General features: G+C 29.9%; 1 protein-coding gene across 1 annotated transcript in view; it reads right to left on the bottom strand.

Moving 5' to 3' along the window:
• Positions 1-19,152, bottom strand: part of LOC106682419 (B-cell linker protein) — a 52,708-nt gene extending 33,556 nt beyond the window's left edge. The window contains exon 1 of the mRNA XM_014423255.2: positions 19,088-19,152. The gene's annotated coding sequence lies outside the window, so the exon portion shown is untranslated. The remainder of the gene's footprint in view (positions 1-19,087) is intronic.
• Positions 19,153-24,773: the final 5,621 nt, after the last annotated feature.

Here is a 24,773-nt window from a genome sequence, read left to right as displayed (position 1 = left end):
CATCAATATAATTACGATTCCCCTCAAAAGTGAGATCTTTACACCATAAATAGGTGAGAAATGAAAGTTTAAATGCTGGTAAGGAACATAAAAAAAAAAAAGTAAACAAGTATTATAATTTATCGCGACCTTGATTCTAAAATCTCACTTTTATCTAAAGCAAATTTTATATTAATTCTATAAATTTGAAGCATATATTGATAGTTTTAAGAATCTTTGACTTCTCAATTTTTAAGACCTTTTTGGTTTTAAAAAGTCAAACTATGTACTGTGCAATCTTGACTTATTAGACTCTTCTTTCTAAAACATTTTTTTCCCCTTTATTTCTTCAAATATACAACTATAATTACAATCAGTAAATGTGATAAGCAATGGCGACATTAAACATTTGTGAATAAATAACCATTTCTAGGTTGGAGGTAGTACTCCAACATTTCTACACTAGAAAGTTTCGGGTCATCTTCTTTTCATGTGCTTCAGAAATTATTAGGAATAGGAGAGGAAGCAAAATTAAAAACTGCACTACTTTATAAAAAAAACTGGACACCGATTTCTTATTAATAAAGATTCACAATTATCCTAAACAGTGGAGTTATGACTGTTTATTGAAAATTGGTTACTCTAAAAATGTTTGTTTTCAAACTCAGTACATGATTAAGCGGACAAGAAAGGCGCTGTAGTTTTACGTCAGTTAAAAATATTATATTTATTCAAAATAATTTCACTCCTAACATTGATTCATGTTGCCTTTCTGTTTTTGAAGTCAATTCATTTTGCTTATTTCGATGTCTAAATGCTTTTTAACACTACTTTTTTAAAGGCTCAAGAAATATTGCCAGCAATATTTAAGTAAGTTGAAGTAGAACTCAAAAGCAACAAGAAAATTCTTGTACACAATTTTCCACAGGAGAAAATTCATATTTTGAGTTATTTTAAGTATTGACGTTCTTTGTTGAATAGGACGAAATATTTTTAAAAAAATTAAATTTAAAAGTTCTGTGTCGCAGGATCGTAAACGAGCTAAAAAGTTCATAAAAGAAAATTTTTTTTTGTTAATTGTGAAAGATAGTTTACAGCAGTCGGTAGACTTACGACAAAGGGTAGAGGTGATTTCATCGGATTTTCTGGAAGATATATCTCTAAATTACCTGTATTAGATTGGTGTATTCAAAATAATGAAAAAGGCATTGAATCTTATTCGTTTTTCTTCGGATTAAAACAGTCTCCAAATTTATTAACAGTTCAACCGGTTGTCGTCGTTATACTTAAGATCATTGTTGTTAATATTTAAATACTCTCTGAATGAATACATAAAATCAAAAACATGCCATGTACTATTTTTTTCTAGATAGTTATTTTTATAAGCCTCAGCTTCTTGATGACAAAATTAGTGTTAACTTAATTGTTTAACGTAACGGCAGAATGATCCGAATTGGGTTATGGTTAGGGGAATTTGGGGGCCAGAGCGTCATTAATATTTTTAAAATCGTAATTGTCATTCTTCTCTTTAAATTCCCAACATTAGTAAAGTCGGACGCATTTTGATCTTTGTTCATGCTGAATGTCATTTTCCCTCCTGATTCGATAGCATACAGTTGGCTGTTTTAAAGCAATTGAGCAAAATTCATAAAAATTGGAGCTGTTTTTCATTTTTTTACGATAAGTTGTGGTATATTGAGTTAGTTTACGGATAAAAATTACAGTCGGCTTTTGATCGAGTCTGGCACCCAGGACTGCTATACAAGATCCGTAAATTCCTACCCCCTACTTACTTTCTCATTATCCGTTCTTATCTCTAGGACAGATTATTTCAAGTAAATTACAACGGCGCTTATTTATCCCTATTCCGTCAGTCTGCTGGTGTACCTCAGGGTAGTATCCTTGGTCCTATCCTTTATACAGTTTTCACAGCTGACATCTCAACCCATCCTAACACTATCCTCACCACGTATGCCGATGACACATGTCTATTGTCAGTGAACAATGATCCATTATAAGCTAATGAACCAATGATCCATTGATCCAACCAATGATCCATTACATCCCAAACCCACCAATCCCACATCACCACCTAAATTGCCAATCCATTTTAAAAGACTGATCTACATGACTATTATAAGGTCTATCTGGACATACGGAGTTGAGCTTTGGGGCTCCACTAAACCATCAAATTCCTCCAGAATCCAATCCTTAAAGTCCGAAATCCTTCGTAAAATCCTTAATGCTCCTTACTTTGTCCCAAATCAAGTCATCCATGAGGACCTCAATGTTCCATATGTTGCCGAATAGGCCAGATCCAGATACCGTTCCTTCCATAACAAACTTCTCAACCACCCAAATCCTGTTGTTTCTAACCTGGATTCTCCTTCATTACCTAATAATCCTCCTAGGCGTCTGAAAAGAAGATGGCCTCGAGATCTTCTCCTCTAGAAATGTTATTGGAGTTCTATCAGTGGGTTGATTCTCCACATGTTTGTATCATGTCACTATGTCACCTACAGCAAATTTACTTTGTATAGATGTGTATACAGTTGTAAATGACAATAAATAAATTATTAAAAAAAAAAATTAACAGTTGGAATATTTTGGCATCAGTGAGATTTAATTTTAGGTATGGACTTGTCCCTTAAACGTCTCCTTTTAGGATAAGAGGGAATATGAAAAAAAGTCGCAAGTGCTAACTCCATTATTTAGTCTTAATGTGATTTTTTCCTCATACAAAAAAAGTACAATTTGATTTAAAAAATAAACAATTTGATAAAAAAAAATTTCCTTTAGTTTCTAAAAGCTTTTAATAAACAATTGTACTTACATCAGAGATGTATAAATACATATACTGATACTGTATATAATACTATATACTGTTTACTAATAATTACAATTTGTTAAAAAAATAAACAATATGTTTAAAGAAATTGTTTTTAGTTTCCAAACGGCTTTGATAAAAACTTTTACTCACATCAGAGGTATAAATTTGTTTTTGTCTGTGAGTAAAATCGAATCCTGATTGCACTGTTTGCTTATCTTTGAACCAAGGTTATTCCCGCTAATTTTCCGAACAGACCTTACCATTATCGGCGATTTTCTCTTTTTCTTTTTTTCACCCACAAGTCTGTCTGTGGGGTGGGTATAATCACAAAGCATATTGATTTTTTATTCAACTGCATTTTACTAAAAACGATGTAAAACAGATTCTGGAAAATAAATATTACTAAATACAAACGGCATTAAACTTCGTTTTAAGGTTAGTAATCCCTTAAGATATAAAAAGTTTCATTCTTCTTAATTTGTTTAGTTACTTTATGTGCATGTATATACTTGTTAGATTTTCTTTTAATCCGTGAATAAGCCAAATAGAATGAAAAAAAAGATATAAATTAAATTTGTTTTTTTAATAGATAATTATTATAAAAATTAAGGAATTATTAATCGAAAAAGTGGGAGAGCGTAGAGTCATTTATTTTATAGAGTTGGAAATTTAAACTTTTTATTAATTTTATTCTTTATACTGGAAATAAACCATACTTATTTCACATCATATGCATTTTTTTAAAAAGTCATAATTCATTTTTGAGTTAATTTAATGAATAAATTATTAACACTAATATTTTCAATTAGATATTGTTAACATAAGGTTTTGCAACATTTTTCATATTTTTTGATGATTAGATAAAAGTCTCTGCGATTTTCATAATTATGTAAATTTATTCTGCACTACTAAGCGTATTGTCCTCACCGAACAAAAGCAGGCAACAGTGAGCTATCACGTGAATTCTACTTTTAATGATCAAGTGATAGTATTAAAAGTGTTTTTTAAGTAGAGGGGTCGCAATGGGATAAATGGAACTGTATTGCAACATTTTCGGATGAGGTGAAAAGCTGGATGTGATGTTTACGTTTATTGCTAAATTATAATTATATTTTAATTCATCAGTAAATTCAACATACTTTATATTTTTTAAATTATTCAACTCCAACGATAATAATATAGTTTTGGAGCTTCAATAGGTATACATAAACGAATTTTTAAAAATGGTCATGAATTAAATGTAAATCAATTTTCTATTTTCAAAAACGCTTAATTATTTGTATTCCGTCCCTCGTCAATTTAAAAAAAAAATTAATAGCCAATTTTCTTGTATAATTTTTTTATAATAGGTCCACGTCAGTATATATTTCTTTTCTTAATTTCGTAATACAAAAATATTAATAGCTACACAGATAAAAACGTTTGCAATTTTATGAATTTTATGCAGTACCATTTCTGGTAGTCTATAATATGCAATTGTTCTCCATCGATGCGAAACATGACCTCTTACACTAAGGGAAGAACGGTACCTTAGGGTTTTTGAAAATAAAGTATTTCGTAAAATATTGGGACTAAAAAAGGATGAGTTAACGCGAAAATTTAGAAGGCTACATAACAAATTAAGGAAACCTGTTCCTGGTAAATTTAATTCAGATTATAGTATTGCGGCGAGTAAGATGGTCGTAAACTTTTGGGACATGGTAACGGGTAAACGTCCGAGGGGTTGACCGGAACCCACTGTTGGCCAAAAAATAGTAATAGTTGAAACTAACAGCTAAAATTGGCATGGTTACGATATTTATTTATCAATGGTTCATTCATGAATAAGTGTCGTATCCATGGCAATATTAGCAATTAGTTTCAACTATAGCTAATTTTTGCCCATATCTGCCGTAACGTAGATGTGAGGATTGTGTTAAAATTAATTTATTAGATCACTGGACACATGTTTATAGAGAACGCTTGATGATATCGGCGTCGAACCTTCGGGTTCGCTAAGCCATTATTATTATATGAAATATTCCATAGAGGTACTTTTAAATATACATGACTTTTGATTAGAAAAATCATGAATAATTAACGATTATTCTTAACTTCATATATAAGAAGATGGTCAGGGTTGCGGTAAAAAGTGAAACAAAAATATTTTACAACTATTTTTGTTTCACTTTTGACCGCAACCCTGACCATCTTCTTATATATCAATTTTTACGGTCAACTATATATACATATATTCTTAACTTTATTTCTTTATTTATTTTTTGTTGATCACTTTCTATCAACATCAGTGATAAATTTCTCTATCTATCTTGCAGCAATCATACTTCTCAGTTAATACTTGATTCCTTTTAATTTATTTATGCTTTACGGGGCACATAGCATGTCACTGATGTATGTTTTATTTAGAAATTTAATAAAACCTTCAATGTGGGCATAGTTTCATCATTATTTAAAATAAGGTATGGGTCAGATTAAATTATTGAAAATCCTAATGATTTTTAATGAAGTATTCAAAATTCTCTTCAGTGACAATTTATATCGAGTTTTAATATTGAATTTATATTGATAAATTTATTGAAAATCTGAAATATCTTCTTCTGTTAACTTTTTTTTTTTATTACTTATTGAAAATATGTACCCTTTATTGGTATTAATTAAAAGGGTACCCATATTTGGAGAAAAAAGTGCCGGTAATACGTGACGCTGACTAAATCACCTTCTTGCACAAACTTTGCCCTAGTACTTCTTTACAAAGTACAGATTTATTTTTTATTGAAAATATTATTCAAAGATGATACTTTCGGTTACTAATAGTTCTTTTATAAGTTTTATCAAAAGTATTTCAATTGTTACTAATCGAATTTCTGCTCAATTTAAAACAATAAATATAAAATAAATAATATAAGGGTACAGTGGGGTTGGATACAGAATAGTCCCGGGTGTGCCTCCGAAGTGTACCCCAGCCCCCAGCCGGCCCACAAACCGACAGTTTGCTGGGGGCGGCGACGACCATTGTGTTTGTCTAATGTATCGTGATTGGTCCGCCAGTTCTCCAATGGCAGGCCTTCTTCGGCAGATGGTCTCGGGCTCGTGACTCCTGGCCACCTGGGCATCCCGAATACCGATGATACTGAGGATGAAAAAATATGTCCATAAATTATTGCGGTTTCGTATTAAATACCCATCCCATTATGAAATCCCTCTAGCTGCTGAATAACAGCCAGTCCTCGAGCCAAGAGGATGGTCAGTAGCGATTGTCCGTCTTAAGAGGGACAAAAAATCAACGCTATACTAAACGATATTCCTATTATGCGCTATTACAAAGAGCTATTGAGTTTGTTCAAGGACCATGGGAGAAGATTTCGAAATACTTAGAAATTAAAAATAAAATATCCATATCTCCGCAGATTTCCTTAAAATAATTAAAGAAAAATATATATGAAAACTAACCACAGCCGAAAAGAATTCATTAATTATGGAATGGGTTAATCATAAATTATTATTATTATTAAATATAGGAAGAAAGTTTGACATTTCATCCTCAAAAAAAGGAGCTACACTTAAAAATGTTTATTTGGATAGCATTAAGGATCAGATAATAAATGAGTATAATACTATGGTGAGATTAGCAGAATACAACATTTATGATAAGTTATATTACAACTGTGGGTATTTTCAGGAGAAAGGATACAATGTCTACTTTATTCGGATATTTTTTAAACAAGAGGAGACCTCATAAATCTAAATTACCAACCGTAACATTATTAAGGGGGAAACTGTTGCTTATGTAACATGAGTGCATCTTAAGATACGTTTTTTGTTATAGTTGTGTGCCCAATATCGAAAGAATTATGGATACAATTTTTCTGGAAAGCTTCATAAATTCTGAACGGCCCAGATTATAAAAATGTTTAACTAAAGAAATGAGTTGATAACTTTATTTTGTGCGTAGATGTTTATTTTGTATGTTTGAACGAACACCACTATAGAACAATAGTTCACCGTCGAAAACTCTATTTTCAAAAATTTATATTATGTACGTAAAAAAACTAATAACAAACACTTTTATGCATCAGTCTATCAATCCCTAATAATTATTCTTAAAGAAGTTATTTAAGTCATTAATCAAAATTTAACAAATAAATAATACAAAATTGTCGTTTCATTTTTCAACCCTGTCCCTCATTAGGTTAGTCCCTTGTAAAATATTTTATTTATTTCCTTATTATTGCTAATAACCTGCACTATAACAGTGGTGGTTATTTTTAAGAATTAAAAAAAATATTAATATCTGGAATTAACCACTAAGAAAGATGCTGTAACAAAATACTTTTAAAATTGTAATATTATCTCATTGATGTATCAATGAGATAATATTACAATTTACGGTATCGTTCGTCAGTTTTCGTCGAGGTACTAAGTGCTAATCGATCCCGTTTTGCTGGAATTTAATTGCGAACGATTTCGAAAAAACAGTGATGGACATCAAAAGTTAGTTTAAAAGAATTATTGTCAAGAATGTATCGAAATATGTCCGATTCGAAAATAGGGAAAGTAGTGGTCATCGTTGATTCAAATATCACATCACAAAAAGACAAAATTCGTTTCTTTTTCTGTAAATGTATCACCTACATTTTCCGTTTTCGTCGATATCGGATGTGCCTGAAATGTCGATTAATGAAATGGAACTATAGAAAAAAATTCTTCACCAGAAAGGAGAATTAGCGAAGAAGCGAGAAATTCGCACGAGTTCGTTACTTCGCAGTTCGCAGCTTTCCGCTCCCAGTGGACGAGAGTCCTTAAGGTTCATTTATCCAGTAGTTAAAACATTGACTCAATGGAACAGTTATTTGAGGTAGGTACATAGACATGTTACACTTCAAGACATAGACATGTAGGATTCCTTCATTGACATGTGGAGTGTTACTAATAATTAATATTATTATTTTTTTTAGGTTCAAAGATTGTATTGTTTATTTTTCAAAGTTAAAAATAACGGCTTTTAGCGAAAATTTAGGGGTCACTCCTAATTTTAATCAAATTACACTAATTATGTTTAAATACTTAATTTAATATATATTAAGTACATTAAAATTAAAACTGAGAATTATGAATTTTTAGTGATGTATTTGTATGTTTATAAAGTGAATAAACATGTTTCACTATGAGTTATAATGTATGAAAAGATAATTAATCACAAAAAAAATAAAGATACTGAATTATTCATTCCCCTTACAAGAATAACAAATTACGCAATAAAACCTTACATATGTCCTTCATTTTTTAAAAAATAAAATATAATCATTATAAAGTAATTGTCAATATATTATCACAAGGAATTTATACACTTCAACAGAATATTATAAGCTCAGGACAATATATTCGTTATATAAAGTCAAATAATACGATCAAAAGAATCAATTTTTTTCAGATAGTTAATAATAACAATTAATTAGAATAATTCAATATTTATATAATAATTAATAAAAATAGAATTAAAATTGTTGTTTATTACATAATAAATATTTGTTTCAATAGAGTAATTTCTAATCCATGCGTTCATAGACTGTCCAACTCCACCTTAAGGTTTTGTCTTTGACTACTACTATTTAAATTAAGAAATTTATATATCGAAATACCACAATTAATTATGGATATAATGTTGAATCCTATAACCTGTCCACGGATAGATATTTTCATTGTTTTTATTATCATGAGTTTTTCTTTATTAGACTTCAAACTATTTCGTTCCAAAATTTATTTATTTCCAAATGATGAATTATTTAGTTCCAAAATGATGGAGTGGTTAAAATATCACCATTTTTCAGATAATATCTTCTCGCGCGAGCGATTGTCGTTTTCCGTATCGATTAATTGGGTTTTATCATTTAATGTTAAAACTGATACGAAGTAAAAGCTCCGAGAATATAGTTATCTTTAAACAACGTATCGCACTTTAATTACCAACATCTCTATTGGTTACCATATTTGCAATAGTTTATAAAAGTACGACTCGGGGACATATTTTCTAGAGTTTAGAAAATGAAGTGGTCTGCCCGGCATAGGATCCTCTTCAGATTGGATGTTGTTCATCATACAAAGATTCAGATCGTGACTGGCGCATTTCGAACTAATCCCATCCTTAGCCTGTCTTCTTAAGATGGACTACCCCCTCTTTTATTCAGAAAGAAAAAAACTGGTGATGAATCACCAAAAATACACATTAATGTATCTTCAAACCCAAATTTTCAAACTTCTTTAGAAATAAAATAAATTCTACTCTCCCCTTGGCAGAAAGAATTCATACTGCTATTGAGTTCGTTAAAGAAATACTTTTGTGCAATCCAGAAGTGCACACAATCCACGACGGATATACAGCTTACATAATACAATGATTCAATTATCTCGATTACTCAAATGTAATCAGTCATATACTCAACACTAAACAAAGTTCTCGCGTCTCCTTCAAAATATGTGTCTTCTCATGCAGCAAAACCTATGAAATAAAACTGCATAAATTATGCAGTGTATATACCACGGAACTCCATGCAATAGTCTCAACACTCAACTTCTCTATGACAGTAACATACATAAAATAGTAATTATAACTGACTCTTTGAGTCCTAAAGTCCTAAAGAACATTTACCCGAAACATCCGACCGTCATAAAAATCACGATTGTATCAATATGCTTTAAAACTTTGGAAACTCTGTTTACATTATATAGGTGCAGGGTCACGTGGGGATAGCTGGAACCGAGCTAGCAGACATAGCCGTCAAGCCACTTGCTCTTCCTGGTCAGGGCGCGGCCATCCTGACACCTCCCAAGAAATAAGCCTCCCACTGAAAAATGAAATATCGTGTAGTTGGAATGAAAGCCCGTCAAGAAAAAAATAAATTATTAAAAAAAGAACGAAACCATGGATCACGTCAAGCCGTTCCAATGGCAGGGGGAGGTCGCAATAGATTGATAGTTTTAGCGCACTTGCTCAGCCTCCACTGACTCACTACCAGTGATGCGGCGAGAGGGATGCGCTGGGATCTTTTGAGCTCTGTTCCACCCCTCATACGTGGGGAATAGAGTGGGCACAGGAATCCTCAGATCGATTGTGTAAATATTGTATATTAGAGTGTAAATGTGACTAGAGACTATATTATTTTATCGTTATGTTATTTTTAAAATTTTTTTTTCATACAGATAGTTTGATTATGTTCATTTTGTTTATTCTTCTGTTTGTATATATTTTAAGAGAGTTTTCTTTTTTATTCATTTATTTAATTTATTTTATTTTATATTAGTATGTATGAGGTCATTCATCACTATTACCTATTGCCCACAACTGTGTGGCAGATTGTAAAATCTATCAAGAAATAAAAATAACTACTAGATTGATAGTAGGTCATGGAAATATAACTCATTCATGATCAATAAGCAGCCACTGCCAAAATGTTAACATTTCTATACTACGGATTTAAGTAGATTAGGACTGGGACCAAGCATCAGTAGATGACAAAAATAAACATAAAATTGATGTCGACTTTTTAAGAAAAAATAACCATTTAAACTTGATTCAAACCCCAAATCTAAACACATCAATATAATTAACTATCACAAATTTAAAGAATCTTGGGATGGAAATAAAAAGAACAAATAAATTAATAAAAACAATAATGATAATAACGAAATATAAAAAAAAAATAGAGTAGTAATAATTCAAAAAATTGAAATGTCAAAATAAACTATTAAACGTGGGAGTTGGAGACCATTGGGGTTTACGCCCTAAAGCCCTAACAAACAATTGCCTACAGATTGGATACAAAAATTCAAACTAAGGTATTAAACATGACAGATGTATGAACTATGTTAGATTACATTTGTCCTGCTAGGGTATTAAAAAAAATTGGCGCGTGCATCCACTTTCACTAGCAACCATATTTTGAGATGTATAGTAATCATTGTAGCCCATAATATAACGGTAAAATATTTATTTTTATATTTATAAAAAAGTATTTTATTTTTTATATATATATCCTTGTTTCTTACGCTTAACCAAAACGTATTATATATAACTTGTTAATATATACACTGAAATGTACTTCCAGTGAATATATGTTCCATATATAGCTAAGTGATATTAAAATACTTTTTCTTCCTTCAGGTGAATAAAAGTAATAATACAAGTTAAAAAGTACAATTTTTACTTTCTATTTTTAAAACTCATTCTATTTTCAAAACTCATATTTCCGTCATATATTTAAATATAATATGAATAAATGCCTCGTTCGCACCGATAAATGGAAAAATTGTTTATTAATGCAGATATTAATAAGTAGCAGACGTTGGCAAGGATTTAGCGTGGTGTTAAGTAGCTGAATGCGCTTATCAAAATTATATTAAGAGATATTTTAGTGTAAGTGGAGAACAAAATAACAAATGAACATAATACTTTTAAAAAGCTCTGTTAAAGTAAATGGATAACAGCAGAAGATATAGTTTTTTTTTTCTGACACATGTTATCACTGCTCCTTTTCATAAGTGAGTGAAGGAGTATTGGTCACTGGGAATGCGTGTGCACTGCTATTCAATAGAATAATATGGTTCTTTCTATATACGACTTGATAACTAATCACTGAATCGTTAACTAAATACTTAACCGTACTAAATATGCTATAGAATATTTACAAGCGTAAATATAACATCAAATTAACGCAATATTTGTACATTTACACATGTATAAGTGACATATAACACTGTTTGCTAGTATAATTGTTAAGTGGTCTGTATACTTGACACCTTTGAGTGGATTATGAGTAATGCCTGATGCACTTGAGTTTATGCGGATAATGAGTACATTGTGCAAGAGCGATTTATTTTTCGCAAAAGCTTTATTGATCATATTGTTTACACGTTTGTTGTTACTACCTGGATCATTGAAACATGAACAATTGAATAATGGAAAAATTTTTAATTATCGTTCAAAGGTTAACTGTTGATCTAGACCAAGTGTGAACTTCCTCATATAATTCTTGCTTCAATTAATCATCGTTTTAAACTCTTTTTTTTTCTTTTCGGTTTCGTAGACCGCTGCTCCCGTTCGGTTCAGATTTGGAGACAACTCTGTGGTTCATGAAAAATGGATTTAGGATCAATTTCATCAGAAACCATTTTGATCACGCCTAAACGTATTTGCCTTAATATGTTTCAAAAACGTCTCTCCCAAATTGGACCAAAATGAGAGCAAAGTTAGGGATTTGTGAACACATGGTCTGGATGCATGGGTAAACGTATTTTCCCTGAAGCACCAATATTTCGAAACCGGCTCATCCGATTTTGGCCAAATTGGGAGGAAAGTTGGTATTTGTGTTGACGTGGTCTAGACGCGTGGGTAAAGGTATTTTCCTTGATACACCCGTGTTTCAGCAAATGTTCATTTCGTAAATTTTGTTATCAAATCATAAATCATTAACTTTAATGTATAAGTAATTATATACGCCATAGAAACATGTAGAAAAAGGACGATGCCAGAAAAAAATTTGTAAAAAACAAAATAAGGGAATAAAAAAATTAGAAAAAAAAAGTATAAATAGACAGGAAGCTATACTCTTCCATATACTTGGAGTTAAATTTAATTCTTATCCCCTAATCAATACCAAATTCGATGGGTCATCACATTAGAAAATAAGTAAATACCGATGTTTTGAATTGTTTAAAGTATAATGTGTTCACTATTTTTTTTAAAAAAAAGATAATATTTAATGAAATATTTAAAAATATATCCGATCAAAAGATTTTTAAGTGCATTTTGACCTTAAGCCTTTATATTATTTGGATTTGAGTAGGAGTGAGAGATTAGGAAAAGAAGCCAAGAGCCGTCTTGAATAAAGGATAAATAATTTAAAATTATGAATTAAAAAAAGTTAAAATAATTTGTTTAAAAATGATATCTTCAATAAATTTTAGTTTAAATATATATATATATATTATATACAATTTTAAATTATTCATTTAATTTATAAATTTGTGATAAAATTTTATGGAAATATATGATGATCACAAAAAATTTATCTTTCGCCTACATACCAAAATTATCAATACATACTATTCTACTCTCCTAGGTAGTTTAAGTAATCTTGTCATTCTTTACGTAATTCTTGAGTAAACTCTATATTGTTTATTGCCATTTCAAGTTTGTGATTGTTGCTTGCAAGACACTTCTCCAAGAACTCTTAGCATGAATAGGAGGGCGACGACTTCTTAAATGGGCGATCTGATCTCCAGGATTTTGGATTAAAATCTGAAAATTCACTACTCTCTGACAAATTATTGATGATTATGAATCATCTGCCGATCCTCTCCACGCCTATCCGCTGCCCATTGGAAATAGCTTTTTGACAACAATACTCTAATTTCGAGTAAGGAAGGTAATCGACGGGCAGATGTTGGGGCGCAAAAACTGCCCGAAAGTGGATTCCCTCTTCAGATGCTCGTGAATCAATCACTACCAACTGTCGGAAACTGTAGCGCAGTTTCCCGATTATCGTGAGATCTCCAGTACAATGGACAGATCCGGACAATTTGTACTCATCCATCACGCTGAGTATTGTTGCGTCAGCTTGACAGACCACACCCTGTCTTCGGCCCAGGCGCTTGTCCATCAATGGCCATTGTTGTCTTTCTTCGATGGCACAATATTAAATTGGTTCAGCCCGAAACTTTAATATGTCAAATATCTATAACTTGGAAGGTAAAGACTTCCTAAAGTGTTTCTTCTAACAAATTGGTCGATTGATCCGAAGTAATATATCTAGATTCGATCCCCGTAACTTATACTCTTTTCGTACAATAATAAATATTGAAGAATAATAGGATCAATAACTTATAGCACAAATGTGCTTTGTCTATTCCTTATTACTTTTGTAAAATTCAATGCAAAGTTTTAATAAGTATGCAATAATCGAGTAATCTAGCTCAATGTCTTTTGATATTTATTAATATTAAGGGATGTAAACCTATATAAAACCCTTTTTTAATTCTTGAACTACTTTTCTATTTATTCATGGGTGAATATCTTAAAACGAATACAAATGTGCATATGTGTATAAGATATCATATTTATATTACGAGTACATCAATAAATAGGGGACTTTTCAAATTGCCTTAGATTCAAGACCAATACAATTATTGTATCTACCTTCGCTAATATTGTACCAATGTAGATTTAAAAACATAGCTATATACCGTACGTTTGCTATTGCTGGTCCAATTTCAATTATTTTTATATTATTTTTTTTATGATCTTATTTTTTGTCTAATAGTTACTCTACTTTACAGAAGAAAATATCACCGTATCATAAAACATATAATTCTGAGGGGATGTGATAAAACTTTTTTTTTCTGTCTACCTGTTCCTGAATCTGATAAAATTGTGGAATTTTCAATAATAATTAAACAAATATTGATAATTTAATATAATATTTTTTTATACACTTTCTAATTACAACTATAAATTCGGTTCAGGCAGTGGTGGATAACAAGAAACTTTGCTGTTTTTTATTGTTTTTTATAGGGTACGCCCAAGATTTTCACTGATATACTATGCAAAAATAACTCTTATTCAATAATTTGTCTCTTGTATTCTTTGTCCTCTCACTTACTCATATTTAATTGTTCATTTTTTTTATAGTGGATAAATACTGTCGTTTTCGTTTTGGGTTAGTATCAGCACATGCATCACTTCACCAAGTGCTCTTTATTCTCTTGAGGACACAATTGAAACTCGAAGCTCAAGGTTCAGTGCACTTTAAAAGACACCTCTCTACATTCACACATTCACTAGAAACTGGTCCTTAAATGACAGTTGGAGAAATTTTTGACAGTGTAATCCTCGCTAAAAGGGTTCAAGTACATTGTACCGTTATGGACAGAAGTCGGCGGTCAAGGATCAACGAGTCACTGACACGTGCGGTACTGGTCAAGATCCAGAGAATGGTCTCATGTCACCTTCAGAAAGTGTTAGTTCTAATTGTGTCTGGTGTGCAAAGTTGTATTTCTTGACAATGCTCTTTGCTCTGATATCTGGTAATATAATATATAATATTATAATGACCATATCTGCCTGTAGTTTTTCTTAACTGTAATTAATGATTCATTATATAACGAGTAAAATTAACTATATAGATCTGTGTGTATGTGTAATATGTATGTTTAATTGTATATATTATTTATTTAAATATATTTAGATCCTTATTTCCATTACGATGGAATAAACTAATAAAAGAATACGTTCTTTTATTAGTTTATTTTAGTATCCTTTAGCTACTGTCTAGTTTTTTTTAGTCCTGTTCCTTTCTTTTTTATTATAGATATCATGTAGTATAATATTATATTTGTATGATGTATTCATATTTTTGATCAAGTTCATTCCATATTTATTACAAATTCAATAGCTCATTATTAATTCACTAATTGTAACTTTGTATCATTATTATTCAGTTCATAAGTTCTTTCCATTATTAGTATTATTATTATTTTTACTTTACAATATTACGTCGAGCTGAAGTGGTTCTATCCATCCTTCCAATGTCAATATTTCCTAGCTTCCTTTCTACTCCAACTAATTCATACTCAACGCCCCTTTATATCCTATAAAACCTACAATTCAAATTCTGAGTCCAATCCCTACCAGATCCCTTTTATCTGACATCTACCCTCCATCAAACTATTGCGTTTGATAAATTATTTTTTACACGAGCGGAATATCTCTGAAACTCTATTCCCTCTAACATAAGTCATATACCAACCCTTTTATTTAACTACCTTTTACTTCACCAATCTAATCCAATATTATAATAGTACAGATATTGTTTAATTGTATATACTATTTATTTAGATATACTTAGATCCTTATTTCCATCGTATTCTTTTATTAGTATATTTTAGTATCCAACAGCTGATCTCTAGTTTTTTTTTAGTCCTTCTCCTTTCTTTTTTATAATAGATATCATGTAGTATCATATTATATTTTTATGATGTATTCATATTTTTGATCAACTTCATTCCATATTTATTACAAATCCAATAGCTCATTATTAATTCACTAATTGTAACTTTGTATAGTTATTTTTTAATTGTATTGTTTTTATGTTTTTAGTCAGGTAGTTTTTTTTCTTTTCTGTAGATAAGTTATAATTAAATTTGGCCACACTGTTTTTTGCCCAGTATGTGTTATTATAAAAATACAATTCCCTTTGTAATTGTTCTAAAGGTACCTAGTCTCAGAATAATAAACAATCTTTCATTTTATTTACTTTAATTTTAGTTTTTAGTTAATTGAATTATTTGTTTTATCACTCTAAATTAATTCATATTGTAATGATCTAGCTTATAAATCGTTGCAGCTTTCACAGCGCCATAATATTCAAAACTATAACTAATAAATTTCATATATGCATATCATGTTATATTTTATTTGGCCCCAACTGATAGACGTCATCTGATCGGACCGTATTCGATGTACTTTTCTGAATATATAAAAAAATAATCTCATTAAGACTAAAATTTCTGGTATGTAAAATAATTTCAAGTAATATGCTTGTTCAAAATACTACCTTGCGGAAAATATTAGGGGTAATGTAACTTGAAGCCAGAACTTATCCAGTGAAAAAATTTCCTTTAAAAATTGTTTCAAAATCCCTCTCTACATAACACTACTTCAATATAATTTTAGAAAAAAATATGGTGCTGTGCACTCATTACTTTGAGTTTAAATTAATCTCGCTCATATCAAAATAGATTTATTAGTAGAAAATGTAAACAGACATTCACAATGGCAATACATCTCCAAACTAATTTTTCGAATAAGTCTTTCAGTTGAAAGAATAACTCCAATTTCAAAAGTATTGAGGAAATTACTTTTAATATATCTCGTTGCTAAATTCTAATCATTTCTTTTGCAAAAATATATCAGCTTATTTAAGTTTAAGCTCTGCCCTTAATTTTGCTATATGCGAATGTTTTTATTTTATTGTTAATTAAATTCAAGTTTCTTTGTATTGTAAATACATTATTTTATTTTATTTTTATTATGAGATCAGTATTATTTTATTATATTTTTGAAATTGATTCATATTTTTATTTATACAAATGAAGATATTATTATATTTTATTTATATATTTCTTTATTATTTTTTTTTCTACTTTTGTATATATTTTACGAAGGAGTATTTGAACACTAATACTTAATGCTCTTAATTTGTTGTAGGCTGCATTAATTCTCTTCGATAAGATAAAAAAATTAATATTGGAAAATAATTATAAGTTCATCAATTATTCTATTGAAACAAATCATATGAGTGTTAATTTCTAAAAACCAACTACGTCATATTATTTGAACTATGGGTGGTTTTACGAAATAAATGATTCATTTTGGGCAGGTGTGCCAAAAATCACCTTTATGCCTACTTTCATAAGACATTTAAGAAAAAATACAAAAACCTTTTGGTTTTAGGTTTTTACTAAATCAAGGCTTTAAGGACATAATTACCAAACAAAAAGAAACATCATAACATTTGGAACAGTTACGGCTGTTGTGCGCATATTTGGTGGCTCCAAAAAATCCATGAATGAAAAGCTAGGTGCATCCAAATTCGAATTTTTCTTATTTCATTTGAAAGTGCATCAAATAGAGTATCCAAAGGTGTTCTTATTTTTAATGTTTCTGTTCAATTTATTCCGTCTTCTAGGTTTCATTGTAATATAAATGATTTTGAACAATCAAAACAACTGAAATAATAAATCGTTAGCTAAAGTAAAGTAAAATATAGATCTGAAATATCTATTAGTGTCAAGCCTCAAGAACCCACCCTGTGGGTTTTTGTAAGTCAAAAGTCATCTCATAGTTATTTCGTGATTAATAACTAAACAAATAACAATAAAATAATCAACAATTATTTTAGCTGGTATAGAAACACTTAAAACAAGACGATGAACCTAATCCACATGAACTTATGCATAATAATGAAATATTTCACTGCACAGGAGACAAAAATTCTCAGAAGATAAAAACAGTCTGAACATATCCAAAACGTCATAATGGAATAACAAGAATCCAATTCAGCTATTGTACCCATAAACATTATATACACATATATATATATATAGTATATATAGTATTTTAAATTCCGTTTTTTGAACTCCGTGGAAACGGTTTTAAATTTTTTAAAATATTGAAGTTCGCAACACAACGCAATCATAACCTTCCATCCAAGCATTGTATAAACTGATATGAAAGTTCAAACAATAAATAAAATAATCGGTGATCACGAAGTGTATACATACCACTTCAAATAATCTTATATTTTATTCTCTTTAAATATACTTCTGCAGCTTACAATTATTTACCTAATCGAACATCTCATTTCCTGCGAGTTACAATGTAAGTAATCTGACTGTAATTAAGATTTTCCTTGTTGTATTTCGCTCATCATGGTATAAAAAATTTTTTTTAAAAATTTGAAAAACATTTAATTTAGAGGGAAGTGGTACTAACATGGGCTACCATTTTGATATATAGGAGGTAGTGGCAACATATTAGTGTCTTGTGGGACACATAAAATATAAGATCGTTAAGAAAAAAAACACTCATATTTAATGACGGTTACCATAGCTCTTGAGTTGTAGAGAATTTTTATAATAAAATTTAATTTGATGAATAGATCACACACAGTTAATCACTAATAATAATTACAGTTAAATCTCTTCTTATGCTTCCTGTATTTATTATATTAATTCCTCAATCAAGTGCAATTTTAATCACAATTACAATACTTGCCAATTTCTGTAATTTGGTAATTTCAACTATGTGATAAGATATTGTGAATCACAATTACAAGTTGATCCAAAGTAATTACAATCAACTGTATTAGTAATAACAGCAAAGATGTAGGTAATTTGTCGTAATGATTAGGTTATATTAATAACTAATAAATTAAACTAGTAATGAATTTCTCGTGAATTCAGTTTGTTTTATAAGATTCATTCTATTTCTTTGCCTTTTGATAACTTTAACAGCATTCTATACATTTCCTTTTTACATAAATAATTTTTTTATAATTTGCCTGTAATTTTCATAACTCATAAAATTTTAGTTGATAAATATAATACACCGTTCATAATATATTAAAACACAATCTTTCATATTTGAGCACGATAATGTAATTTAGCTAAATATAATGTTGTAGGTACATATTTTATGTTTATTGCAGGTATATATTTTGTTACCTTTATGTCTTGCTCTCTCAATCGCGTTGGGTTGTGGACTAGTGCATCGAGGAGTTATGGTGGGGGTTGTATTCAGAGGTGTGTTGATTGCTTTATATTTTATTTATTAAAATTATTCCATTCAGCTGAATCTAATTTATATTCACTTAAATATGTTAATTATTTCGCGAAAGGATATTAGATCCTTTTCTTCTGACTTACTTGGATTTATGTAGATATGGAAGTTTCTTCATTTAGTAAGTGCGGTGGAATTAAAACATTTATTTTTTAACATTTAATATAAATTATTATATTAAATTATATAATAATTTATATGACCTATTCACGGTCATTGAATTCAATTGTACATTGGAACACATAAATCATTTAAATTTATATCTTCTACTGGAAGAATTCCATTTATAATTAGATCTTGTGAATGAAAAGGTACCCTTCCTTGTTTTAATTATTTATTTTATATCATTAATAAACAATAACAACGTTTCGAGGTTGTCACCCCATCATCAGGTATTTGTTATATTGTCATGTTAGTTACAAATGAAACTCTTCCAATAGAAGATATAACTTTAAGATGATACAATATTACAAATATGTGGTGATGAAATGACAACCCCGAAACGTTAATATTGTTTATTAATGATTAAAACTAGGAAGAGTACCTTCTCACTCACAAAATCTGAATGTAGATCATTTAATTAGCTTTAGTTTTGTACCAATGAAGCAGAGGTTTTTTCTGAAATTGGTCCAGATCTGCCTCCTGTTTTGCCAAAAAATGTGGTGTCAAATCATGTATATTTGGCTCACCTACATAAAGTCATTTTTCGAAGAGGTGACAGTTGGCTTCAAACAGAAACAAGAAAGTTTATACGGACTCCACACAGTAGCAGGAAATTCAGGATTGTTTTATAAACAAGTTATGCTTTTTATTGATCAGGAAACCTATTTAAAAATTATTAAGTTTTCTGAACTCACTTTCTCTCAATATTTCGTAGTCAATTATTTAAAAATTACCCATAAAACATTGAATAAAAGCTGATCTGTTGAAAAACACATAAAAATGATATATCGGAAAGGATTCAATAAAATAAAAATTTGTACATCAGTAGAATACCTGAAATAATATGCTAAATTATATTATAACTGTATTTTCAGGAGAAAGAATATAGTCTCTACTTTATTCGTTTAATTTTTTTAAGCAAGAAGTGAGTTCATAAATCAAAGTTGAAAATAAATTTTGACTATAGAATTGAATTGGTGAAAGAATTTAATATACTGTTAAAAAAAAAAGAAGTAAATATGACTTTTTTGTAATTTGCATTGTAATTTTAAAGGTTTGAAATTTATTTTTTACATTTAACTGAATCAATGTTCATTGTCCAAAATCCATTTTTTTTAATAAAAAAAAAGTATGTATGAAAAAAAAAATATTTATAGGTGTTCGTATCCAATGATAGAACTGTCCATTCTCCTTGGTTTTAAAGTATTGTTATGAAGTCAAAAGAGAGTTGTCTTCACGGAAATCATTTTCTGACAGCTCTAGAAGGTGATGACCATTGTTCAGCTTGACAGGAGGACACGTGCAAGGGTTGTAGTCGGATCCGATCAGTCTCCATCAGTCCTGGATGACATACACCGTGGGTTATCCGATATTATCTTGGATCGGAGTACACCTATAGGTTGCGGAATCGGCCGCAGAACACCTGTTTAGGGACGCAATCGACCACAAGACCGAAGAAAAAACCAATCTAAGGGCTTGCTGAATAGAAGCCGCTCGAGAAGAAAAGCCCTTACCTACCCCCAGAGCCCCGGGGCCGCACTGTCACTTCAAGAAGTCAGAATTTTTTTCTCTGGGTCTTTCATTCATAGGAGAAACCGAGAGTCCATTGTGATATCGACATGGAGTGTCATAGATCATTCCAAGAGGCGTGTAATCATTTTTCGCGCTCCTTTTGTATATTACAAGTGTGTATTTTAAATTACCTCTCCTTCTTCGTGGTCAATGGGGACAAGTTGAGAAAACTTAATACCATACCTTATACCTGTTGTAATTTTATTATCTCTTAACTAAATACGTAATTGTTTACTCCCTCATTCTGGCTCAAATAATGATAGTTAGTCTATTTATATCTTCATATATCAGTAAGTAATCGTCATCATTATGATAATATGCTCCTGATAATACAATTTATTCATTTTGTTATGAGTTTCTGTGTGAAAAGCCTAGCTCAAAATTAAAATCGTACAAAACTAAAAGTACATCTATGGAGCAGGAATGTAACAGCAATGTCTTCATATTAAATGAAAATGAATAATCTTATTCAAAGAAATACGAGAAAGACTACAGGAATCGACAAAGACATGTTCCTTGTTCTTGAAACAAACTTCTTCAAAGTCGCTCGGAACTAGAATAAGAACCTATAGAAGTGAACATTTCACACAAAAATGAGAAATGCAATTTCTGCAAAAGTTGCGAGTCTAAGAAAGTAAAAAATATACAATGATTGCAAGGAATTGCTTTTACTAATTATAATAGGAAGGAAAAAGAAACTCATAGGAATCTATAGAAAATAATTTTTGTATCCAAAAAAAAAAAGTATTAATTAAAAGGTAAAGATGTGGCGGCCAAATGAATAGCTCAAATATCACAAACTATTTATTAGGCACCAAAAAGTTTCACATCACTTTACAGGGTTTCGTCATGGCTAAAAACAAGAAACAAAACCAAGAATATTGAAAACAGGAAAAGAGTATAAAATGACATGAAACATAAATGTAAAATATGGTTGGACTATAAAATTATGTAAAAAATTTTATAAAAATGAGTAGGGTAAATTAAAAGAAAATAAGATGAACGGAATAAAGTAAAAATGATAAATGATAAGCATCAGATTCACAGGTGAAATAACATGGAATAAAATAATAAATATAAGAAAAATAAAAACAAATACAGTTTAAAATAAAAGGATATAAATATCCTTTATAGTTAATATCCTGATCGGAATTCTCTTGTTAGATTCATTTATGTTATTTGAAATTTTTAGAAACAATTAAGTTTATTTATAATTAATATAATTTAAACTTTTATTATTTTGCCAGATTTTAAGATCATTTCACCACTGTGCGCAGCAACCTTGTTATATCGTTACTCTAATTTGAGTAATAATCTAGCAAAATGGTAATTGAAATGGAACGCTCTGGATTGTTTTTAATGGCTTACTTTAATACTGAATACGAATCTGAAGTTGTCCTTTACAATTTTTTATTCATCGATTATGAGAAATCTTAAAAAAACATTAAAATTAACGTATTTTTCGATTTTTAGCTTATAAATTGCAAAGCAATCTTGTTAGCATAAAATAATCCTATGTTAAATTTAGATGAGAAAATTGACTAGAACCGATGTTTCTATTATTTATTTTATTTTGTTTTTTTTTTGTAGAATGTGTGGTTGAATAGCTCAAATGCTAATGCGTAATAGGATGACTGATACTCAAAGTACCTGAGATAGAAAGTTCTGAGGTATTTATGATTCTTGGCTTACTTTATGGGATGATAAACAATAATCTGAATTTGTCCAATAAAATTTGTTTTGGAAAATGTGATAACTCATAAAAAACTGATAAAAATCACTATTATTACCTGCAATATCAGTTTTTAAGCAGTGATCCTATATAAGAATAAAGATAAGAAAATTTACAGCTATATACGTTATTCACATTACCAATAATTTAAAATCTCCGATCTATGAGCGTAATTGGCGGGGGGGGGGAGGGGAGCTTCCCCACTCCCAAGAAGTGAACAAAATTATTAATTTAGTAATACTACGACCATCACTCCTACACGGCGCACGACTACTACACTATCTCTACCCAACAGCTCTGAAATCACTACAACAATACCAAAACAGTACACTACAGACATTACTGGAAAGACGTAACATGATACACATTCATAATGAACTACAGTTAGAAACTGTACAACAACACATCACACGGAGACACATTAAATTCTTTGACAGTCTCCCTGCTTCCTTCAATCCAGTATTCCATTCTATCATTCTATCCCCCCTTCCTGCGAGGTGGCAGGGCAGGAAAGGTTCCAAAAACCCTATTTACATCACCTCATAACTCCATCTTCTGATGCACTCTCACCACCTCCCCCACACTTCTTTTCGACTTCTAACTGTTTTTCTTATTATTTTACCATTATCTATCGTCTTTATTAATTAATGTTTTTATTTTTACCTTATATGCGATACAACACGAAGAGGCCCCTCACCTCCGGATTTAAAATAGCTATTCACGTTATTCACATTACCAATATTTTAAAATCTCCGATATATGAGCGTATCAGTGGCAGGGGGGAGTAGCTTCCCCACTCCCAAGAAGTATGGTAAACAAAATTATTTATTTAATAAAAAAAAAAATCAAGAAAATAATTCTAATATCTAATAAAGCACAGTTCTAATTATATACAATTGTCTTTAAATTTTAGTTTCTTCTCGCCTTTTCCGTGCTGAAATATCACAACCTGAACGAACCCCGCTGGATTTGAACCTAGGTACGTCCTTGCTCAGATACGAACATGTTCTAATGGCAAATTGGATTGTAATCCGAGGGGTCGCGAAGAATAATGTCTACTCTGAAAGTAAACTCTTTATCTCCCTGTTTCATTTCTATTGTTTTTAGTTTGTTGTTATGCTCTTTTTAAGTTCTTGAATTAGTTCCTATTCGATAAATTGTGGACAACAAATGTGTATTTTTTAATTATTTAATTTGTATTTATTATGTTTTATGAAATTGTTCTCACAGAAAGTTTATTTATTTATTTTTTTATTATGTCCTATTGGAAGTTTTTATTTATTTTTTTAAAACAAACTCTTTCACTACTAAACCATCTATTTCATTGTCCATTATAAAAGTTAATATAAGTTTTTATTAGATAGAGACTAACTTTGCTCGGCCTAAAATGCTGACAGGTTCTAGGTTTTTTATTCTCAATAATTTTAATTTCCATACTGAGTTTTCTTTAATGTTCCGCAAAGAGATCTGATAGCTCGAAAAAACATCTTAGATTCATATTGATAAAATCGGTTCCAATAGGTTACAAACGTGCTCTTCCCCTTTAAGTTAATGATAATTCCTTCATCCTACTATTCCAATAACCTAAGAATAATTTTTATGTAATTAAATGATGAAGATGGTATTTATTAATTATGTTCACTATTACAGTTATATATAGAATCTCGTAACTATTACTATACGTATAATATTAATGGTTAATTATTAGTTTTTGTTTTTCAATCATCGAATTTTTCATCGCAGTATAGTTTACTTATTACCTATATACTAAATTAGTATATATATACTTTTACCTCCTTAGTCTTAAGAGCTAAGAAAAAAAAAATCATTAATATTTGTTACACTTTTTTCCACTAGGTTACAGCCTGTGTTATTTATTGTCATTAAAACTGAAGAATTATTTTAATACCTCTATTAATCTGAAGTCTGATCCCACCACAGAATTCGGCTATAAATGGAAATATTATATTTATTTTATTGTTTAAGGAAAAAAAATTATTTAAACTCATATTTTATTTATTTTTCATATCTATTTCATATTTTATCATTTTGTTTTTTTACCATTTTTATTTACATATTCTTAATGCTTGTTAATTCTTATATTT

Source organism: Halyomorpha halys, unplaced genomic scaffold (genome assembly GCF_000696795.3).
Source record: "Halyomorpha halys isolate HHAL.00 unplaced genomic scaffold, Hhal_1.1 Scaffold412.1, whole genome shotgun sequence".
NCBI classification, from domain to species: domain Eukaryota; kingdom Metazoa; phylum Arthropoda; class Insecta; order Hemiptera; family Pentatomidae; genus Halyomorpha; species Halyomorpha halys.
This window is presented reverse-complemented; position numbering and strand designations above follow the sequence as displayed.